Genomic DNA, 8,368 nt, shown 5'->3' with positions numbered 1-8,368 from the left:
TCACTCCTCTTTCACATCCTGATGGTGCAGGCTCTGGATAGTCTGGCCCCTAACTTGTGCGTGGTTTGGCCCGGGGTTTTGGGTGCGTGGGCGGCGTTCGTGGCTGTGGCTGTGTTGGGCTTGGCCTGCTCGGTTGGTGGCGGACTCTCCTGCTTTCCCCGATAAAGACCTTGTCCCCCTTGCCATCTTAGCATGAATATAACACGTAAAAAAAAAAAAAAAAAAAAAAAAAAAAAAAAAAAAAAAAAAAAAAAAAAAAAAAAAGATGTCATTCCTCATTGAAATTGCGCCTGGGTTAAGCCCCAGTGACTATTTCTCCTACTACAATTCCCTTCTTATCACCCCCCTATTCTTCCCACTATCCCCACTTCCCCCTCCCCATCTTTTCTCTCTTTGTTATGTTATGTTATGTTATTTTGAGGCACATTCGTGAGCTTCCTGTTAGACCGTTCGGACGTCGTACTAGCAGCTCTCATCACCATGACTGGCCGCGGCAAGGGAGGCAAGGGTCTTGGAAAGGGAGGCGCCAAGCGTCACCGTAAGGTTCTGCGTGATAACATCCAGGGAATCACCAAGCCTGCTATCCGTCGTCTAGCTCGCCGAGGTGGCGTCAAGCGCATCTCTGGTCTCATCTACGAGGAGACTCGTGGGGTGCTCAAGGTGTTCCTTGAGAACGTTATCAGGGATGCTGTCACCTATACCGAGCACGCCAAGCGTAAGACCGTTACTGCCATGGACGTTGTCTACGCCCTCAAGCGTCAGGGCCGTACCCTGTACGGATTTGGTGGTTAAATCGCTCCATTATTGAGATGGTGCCAGCTATTCAGCTTGCATTATCATCATTGAATAACATCATCTCCCGGACCTTTTTAAGGTCCACAAACATGAAAAGAAAGAAGGACCATAGACTACTATTATTACTACTACTTTCTCATAACCATGTTCACTATCACTATCTGAGCTAAGAAAAGAAACCATTATTAATTATAACCATCTTTCTCACTTCATCAGGTCTTCTCCAAGTATTATTATTATTATCATTATTATTATTATTATTATTATTATTATTATTATCATTATTATTATTATTATTATTATTATTATTATTATTATTATTATTATTATTATTATTATTATTATCATTGACTTATTTCAATGATCACGCCCCTCATCGTTCTCAGTTTCTCATAAAACAAAATATACATTGAGATGAAAAAGACGCTCAACATATCACAATAGGCAACACATCTAATCAACTCTCCACTGTGACACACAGCAGGTACATTAGTAGAAATATAGTATACACTACTTGCTTATTATTGATATACCAGTATAGTCTACACAACTCTCTAGATGTTTGAACGTGTGGCTCCGAAGAGGAGCCGGATTGATGGTGATATTGGCTGAAGGGGAGGGAGGCCCTTTATTTACTTCTTCTCAGTCTTCTTGGGAAGGAGCACGGCCTGAATGTTGGGCAGCACGCCACCCTGTGCAATGGTGACTCCGGAGAGGAGCTTGTTAAGTTCCTCGTCGTTGCGGATGGCCAGCTGCAGGTGACGTGGGATGATGCGAGTCTTCTTGTTGTCACGGGCGGCATTGCCGGCAAGCTCAAGGACTTCAGCAGCCAGGTACTCCATAACTGCCGCAAGGTACACGGGGGCACCAGCACCCACGCGCTCGGCGTAGTTGCCTTTCCTTAGAAGGCGATGAATCCTGCCGACCGGGAACTGGAGTCCAGCACGACTGGAACGGGACTTTGACTTTCCCTTCACCTTTCCTCCCTTGCCGCGTCCAGACATGATAATGGATGTTGTGGTAGTAGTAGTAGTAGTAGTAGTTGTTGTTGTTGGTGATAAATGAGGAGCGCGAGTACTCTAACCTCGTCGGTAGCTCTGCGAGCAAGTAGTGAATTTTGGGAAAAACGGCTATATATACGCGAGATCAGATCGGCCCAGAGCGCGTCTGGACCAATCAGGACGCTCGCTGAGGTGGCGACTCCTGATCCTGAGTAGGCACGCTAATATATATACCACTTTTCAACTGAGAAAATGTTTCCTCCCTTCTACCTTCGTCCCCCTAACTTCACCTCTCTTAAGCTAGTGCATCTCTCTTACCATCCTCTTCTTGCACCGCCTTCTCCAAACAATCTACTTTATGTGTGTCTTCTAGTTGCCCTTTACGACTCACCTGCTAACTCAGGTTTCCACCAAGAACTCATGTTCTGTAAATATTTTATGTCATTGCAACGTACTTGTAAATGTTATGTAAATATTATATGTAACCCTCCCCCACTCTATTCTATCTCACAGCAGTGCGGGTGGTTTTCCTCCGGGGACTCCGGTTTCCACCCTACAAATCGCTCTTGTACTGCCCTGTGACACTCATTACTTTACAGTAGCAAGCCTGACCGCCCGGCAACTTTTTTTCTCCCACTGTACTTCTATTTCTCCTCACTTTTTCTTCCCTGTGTACCAGTCTTGGTACACACACTGCCCCTTCTTGTAACACCCCCCTTTTTCTAAATAAAAACTTGAAACTTGAAACTTGAAAACGCACACTCGTTCTCACAGCAGTACGGCGACACTATGCCTCCCAAAGCATCAGGAAAGGCTGCCAAGAAAGCTGGCAAGGCACAGAAGGCCATTGCCAAGGGCGACAAGAAGAAGAAGCGCAGGAGGAAGGAGAGCTACTCCATCTACATCTACAAGGTGCTCAAGCAAGTCCACCCAGACACTGGCGTGTCCTCCAAGGCCATGTCAATCATGAACTCGTTCGTGAATGACATTTTCGAGCGCATCGCTGCCGAGGCATCCCGCCTGGCACACTATAACAAGCGCTCCACCATCACCAGCCGGGAAATCCAGACCGCTGTCCGTCTTCTTCTGCCTGGTGAACTGGCAAAACACGCTGTTTCTGAAGGCACCAAGGCTGTTACCAAGTATACCTCCTCCAAGTAAACAGGCGGCCAGTATACTGCTGCCAGTATAAAATAATACCCGGCTCCATTGGAGCCACACTTGAAAAGGAAAAAAGATACGATATAGACAAATGCATTATTATTATAATTATTGTTATTATTATTAATATTATTATTATTATTATTTTTATTATTATTATTATTATTATTATTATTATTATTATTATTATTATCATTATTAATAATATTAATATTGTTGTTTTTATTATGATTATTATTATAATAATTATTGTATCATTATTATTATTATTATTATTATTATTATTATTATTATTATTATTATGCTTATTATTATCGTGATTATTATTCTGTGGAGATAAAGAAAAGATAAAAAAAAAATAGAGATAAAGAAAGATAAAAATTCTCCCAAGTGAAAGAGATATGGCCATGGAAGAGGGAATAATAATAATAATATAAAAAAAAAAAAAGGGGGGAAGGATATTGAGTTGAAAGTCGATACCTGATACTGAAAGATGGAAAATAAATATTTTCTTCCACAAAACCAAACAGATTGTCTATGAAAATTCTTTAATGAAAGAGATGTTTGGCCCTAAAAAGGGCCTAGATATTGCTGTTATGAAGATCATTCGTGGATGACTTCTTAGGCACGCTCGCCACGGATGCGACGAGCCAGTTGGATGTCCTTTGGCATGATAGTCACGCGCTTGGCATGGATGGCGCACAGGTTGGTATCCTCAAACAGACCCACGAGGTAAGCCTCGGAAGCTTCCTGGAGAGCCATGACAGCAGAGGACTGGAAGCGGAGGTCAGTCTTGAAATCCTGAGCAATTTCACGCACCAGGCGCTGGAAAGGCAGTTTCCTGATAAGCAGCTCAGTGCTCTTCTGATAACGGCGGATCTCACGGAGAGCAACGGTTCCAGGCCTGTAACGGTGGGGTTTCTTGACACCTCCAGTGGCTGGAGCAGACTTGCGAGCTGCCTTTGTAGCAAGCTGCTTGCGGGGCGCCTTGCCACCAGTGGACTTGCGAGCCGTTTGCTTGGTACGTGCCATAGTTGTGGTAACAACAACTCACAACGAACACTCAGCTGAGTCTGCCCGCGCTTCCCACAAAATCCCTTTATATATGAATCGGGTGGGCCCGACGACTCCAACCCTGCCTTGTGATTGGTCAGAAACGTCCAGTGAGGCTCATCGCCCACGCAGTCACCGCATGAAAGATGTGATCATTATTGTTAGTCTAATTCATTTTGTTCTTATTCTTATTCTTATTCTTATTCTTTCTTCCCTCATTCATAACAAATCTTGGAAAATATACAGCAGAACTGACATGTCATTTAAAATTCTAAGACAATTAGCAAGAAAGTTGTGATATTCTTATTTTTTTCATTCTTTTTATTCTATTTTTTTCTTATTCTTGTCATAATTAATATTGTTATCTTTATTATTTTCATTTTTTTTTATTATTCTTCCTTATCTTATTCTTATTTATCCTACTTTTAGAGAGATGAGGCTTGTGCGGTCACCCATCCAAGTTCTGCCCGGACCCCCTGCTTAACCTTGCTGATCCCGCCGTCAGCTGATTGGTCAAGAGCGGAGAACAAGGTGTTGGGAGGGCTTATTTCTCTTATTCTTATTCTTTCCTGTATTGTTGTTGCATTGTTGTGCTGAAAATGTTGGAAAATATGCACTAAAATTAACCCTTCATTCATAATTCTACGACAATTAGCAAGAGAGATATATTATTACTTTTTTCCCTTATTTTTGTTCTTTTTATTCTTAATCTTCTTTTTTTTATTATAGTTGTTATTGTTATTTTATTATTTTCGTTTTTCGTTCATTCTCCTCATTCTTATTGCTATTTTTTTCTATTCTCAGAGAGATGAGGCTTTTGTGGTCACCCATCCAAGTTCTTCCCGGACCCCCTGCTTAACTGCGCTGATCCCGCCGTTAGCTAATTGGCCAAGACCGGAGAACTAGGTGTTGGGAGGCCTTCTTTCTATTATTCTTATTCTTTCTTCCCCCATTCATATCGTTGTATTGGAAATGTTGGAAAATATACAAAAGAATTCACCCTTCTATGACAATTAGGAAGAAAGACATGGGATGCTTTCTTTCTTTTTTTTTATATTCCTTTATTGTAATTTTTCTTATTCTTGTTATAATAATTCTTACTGTTATCTTTATTACTTAAAATTTTCGTTCATTCTCCCTATTCTTATTCTTATTTTTTTTATTTATTTATTTTTTTTCAGACAGATGAGGCTTGTGTAGTCACCCATCCAAGTATTGCCCGAAACCCCTGCGTAATCTCGACGATTTCATTTGACAATACCTATTTACTTATTTATTTATTATTATATTTATTAAAAAAAAAAAAGAAGAAAAGAAGATGAAGAATAAGGTATGTAATCGAAATACTCTCTCTATACTGTAGCAATAGTTTAGCTGGATGTACTTGTATTGTGTCAAAAATACTTGCAATATCTGCAATTGTAACCTGCAGTGTCGGCATAATGCATAATTAAGCAATGAAAAGAAAAATTAATAAAAGAATAAATGAAAAAAAGAAAGAAAAAAAGATACAATTAACAATTAAATATATTAGCTACCCCTCTACGTTTCTTTATCACTGCAGAAAAATGGAAACATTTTAACGTAGACTTGTCAAAATTCAACTGAAATTAAGGGTTAAATAAGGATTGTCACCCCTTCCCCAGAGGATATTCATTGTCTTTTAATATATATATATATATATATATATATATATATATATATATATATATATATATATATATATATATATATATATATATATATATATATATATATATATATATATATATATATATTCTTTTTATTTAAAGTCTTATTTAGAGAGAGAGAGAGAGAGAGAGAGAGGTAACGTCCTTGAGGATAGCAGCTCGTCTACGCTCCGCTCAGTGATCAGCGTTAGAATGTAATTCCTCATTTCTTTAAAAAAAAAAAAAAAAAAAAAAAAAACAGAAACTTTATTTAGGGGGCTTGCTGGAAACAAACTACAATGGAGGAAAGAACAATATGTCTGCTATATGACCCACCCAGTTAAATTTTCAAGAAGCAAACGCAAGTTGGAAAATACGAGGAAGATAAATTTTCATTTATATACGTTTTATGGTAATTTCTGCCACGCCTTCCTCTATTCATCAAACGTCACTGACACTTATTCCCTTTATTTTTTACTTTACAGAATCTTTTGTAGGGCAAGACTCTAGAGGATATGTGCTTTCATAAATTCTATAATGCTTTGCTTATCATAGAGACATAAAAAAAAAAAATAATAATAATAAAAATAAATAAATTAATTAATTTAAAAAATCAAAATAAATAGATATATAAATTAATTAATCAATCAAATAAATTTCTATGCTTCACCTTTATAGCATTCGTATGAATGTCAAAACAAAACAAAAAATATAAATATAAATAATAATATGAAAAAAAAAAATTACTAAATATATGAAAAATAGCATTACTACTACTACTACTACTACTACTACTACTGCTACTACTACTACTATTTTTTTTTTTTTTTTTATGTAGGAAGGACACTGGCCAAGGGCAACAAAAATGTAATAAAAAAAATGCCCACTGAAATGCCAGTCCCATACAGGGGTCAAAGCAGTGGTCAAAAAATGATGAATAAGTGTCTTGAAACCTCCCTCTTGAAGGAATTCAAGTCATAGGAAGGTGGAAATACGGAAGCAGGCAGGGAGTTCCAGAGTTTACCAGAGAAAGGGATGAATGATTGAGAATACTAGTTAACTCTTGCGTTAGAGAAGTGGACAGAATAGAGGTGAGAGAAAGAAGAAAGTCTTGTGCAGCGAGGCCACGGAAGGAGGGGAGGCATGCAGTTAGCAAGATCAGAAGAGCAGTTAGCATGAAAATAGCGGTAGAAGACAGCTAGATATGCAACATTGCGGCGGTGAGAGAGAAGCTGAAGACAGTCAGTTAGAGGAGAGGAGTTGATGAGACGAAAAGCTTTTGATTCCACCCTGTCTAGAAAAGCAGTATGAGTGGAACCCCCCTCAGACATGTGAAGCATACTCCATACATGGACGGATAAGGCCCTTGTACAGAGTTAGCAGCTGGGGGGGTGAGAAAAACTGGCGGAGACGTCTCAGAACACCTAACTTCATAAAAGCTGTTTTAGCTAGAGATGAGATGTGAAGTTTCCAGTTCAGATTATAAGTAAAGGACAGACCGAGGATGTTCAATGTAGAAGAGGGGGACAGTTGAGTGTCATTGAAGAAGAGGGGATAGTTGTCTGGAAGGTTGTGTCGAGTTGATAGATGGAGGAATTGATTTTTTGAGGCATTGAACAATATCAAGTTTGTTCTGCCCCAATGAGAAATTTTAGAAAGATCAGAAGTCAGGCGTTCTGTGGCTTCCCTGCGTGATATGTTTACCTCCTGAAGGGTTGGACGTCTATGAAAAGACGTGGAAAAGTGCAGGGTGGTATCTTCAGCGTAGGAGTGGATAGGACAAGAAGTTTGGTTTAGAAGATCATTAATGAATAATAAGAAGAGAGTGGGTGACAGGACAGAACCCTGAGGAACACCACTGTTAATTGATTTAGGAGAAGAACAGTGACCGTCTACCACAGCAGCAATAGAACGGTCAAAAAGGAAACTTGAGATGAAGTAAACAGAGAGAAGGATAGAAACCGTAGGAGGGTAGTTTGGAAATCAAAGCTTTGTGCCAGACTCTATCAAAAGCTTTTGATAATTATGTCCAAGGCAACAGCAAAAGTTTCACCAAAATCTCTAAAAGAGGATGACCAAGACTCAGTAAGGAAAGCCAGAAGATCACCAGTAGAGCGGCCTTGACGGAACCCATACTGGCGATCAGATAGAAGGTTGTGGAGTGATAGATGTTTAAGAATCTTCCTGTTGAAGATAGATTCAAAAACTTTAGATAGGCAGGAAATTAAAGCAATAGGATGGTAGTTTGAGGGATTAGAACGGTCACCCTTTTTAGGAACAGGTTGAATGTAAGTAAACTTCCAGCAAGAAGGAAAGGTAGTGTTGACAGACAGAGCTGAAAGAATTTGAATAGGCAAGGTGCAAGCATGGAGGCATTGTTTCGGAGAACAATAGGAGGGACCCCATCCGGTCCATAAGCCTTCCGAGGGTTTAGGCCAGCGAGGGCATGGAAAACATCATTGCGAAGAATTTTAATAGGTGGCATGAAGTTGTCAGAGGGTGGAGGAGAGGGAGGAACAAGCCCAGAATCGTCCAATGTAGAATTTTTAGCAAAGGTTTGAGCAAAGATTTCAGCTTTAGAAATAGATGCGATAGCAGTGGTGCCATCTGGTTGAAATAGAGTAGGGAAAGAAGAAGCAGCAAAGTTATTGGAGATACTTTTTGGCTAGATGCCAGAAATCACGAAGG

Source organism: Scylla paramamosain, unplaced genomic scaffold, assembly GCF_035594125.1.
Source record: "Scylla paramamosain isolate STU-SP2022 unplaced genomic scaffold, ASM3559412v1 Contig110, whole genome shotgun sequence".
NCBI lineage: Eukaryota > Metazoa > Arthropoda > Malacostraca > Decapoda > Portunidae > Scylla > Scylla paramamosain.
This window is presented reverse-complemented; position numbering follows the sequence as displayed.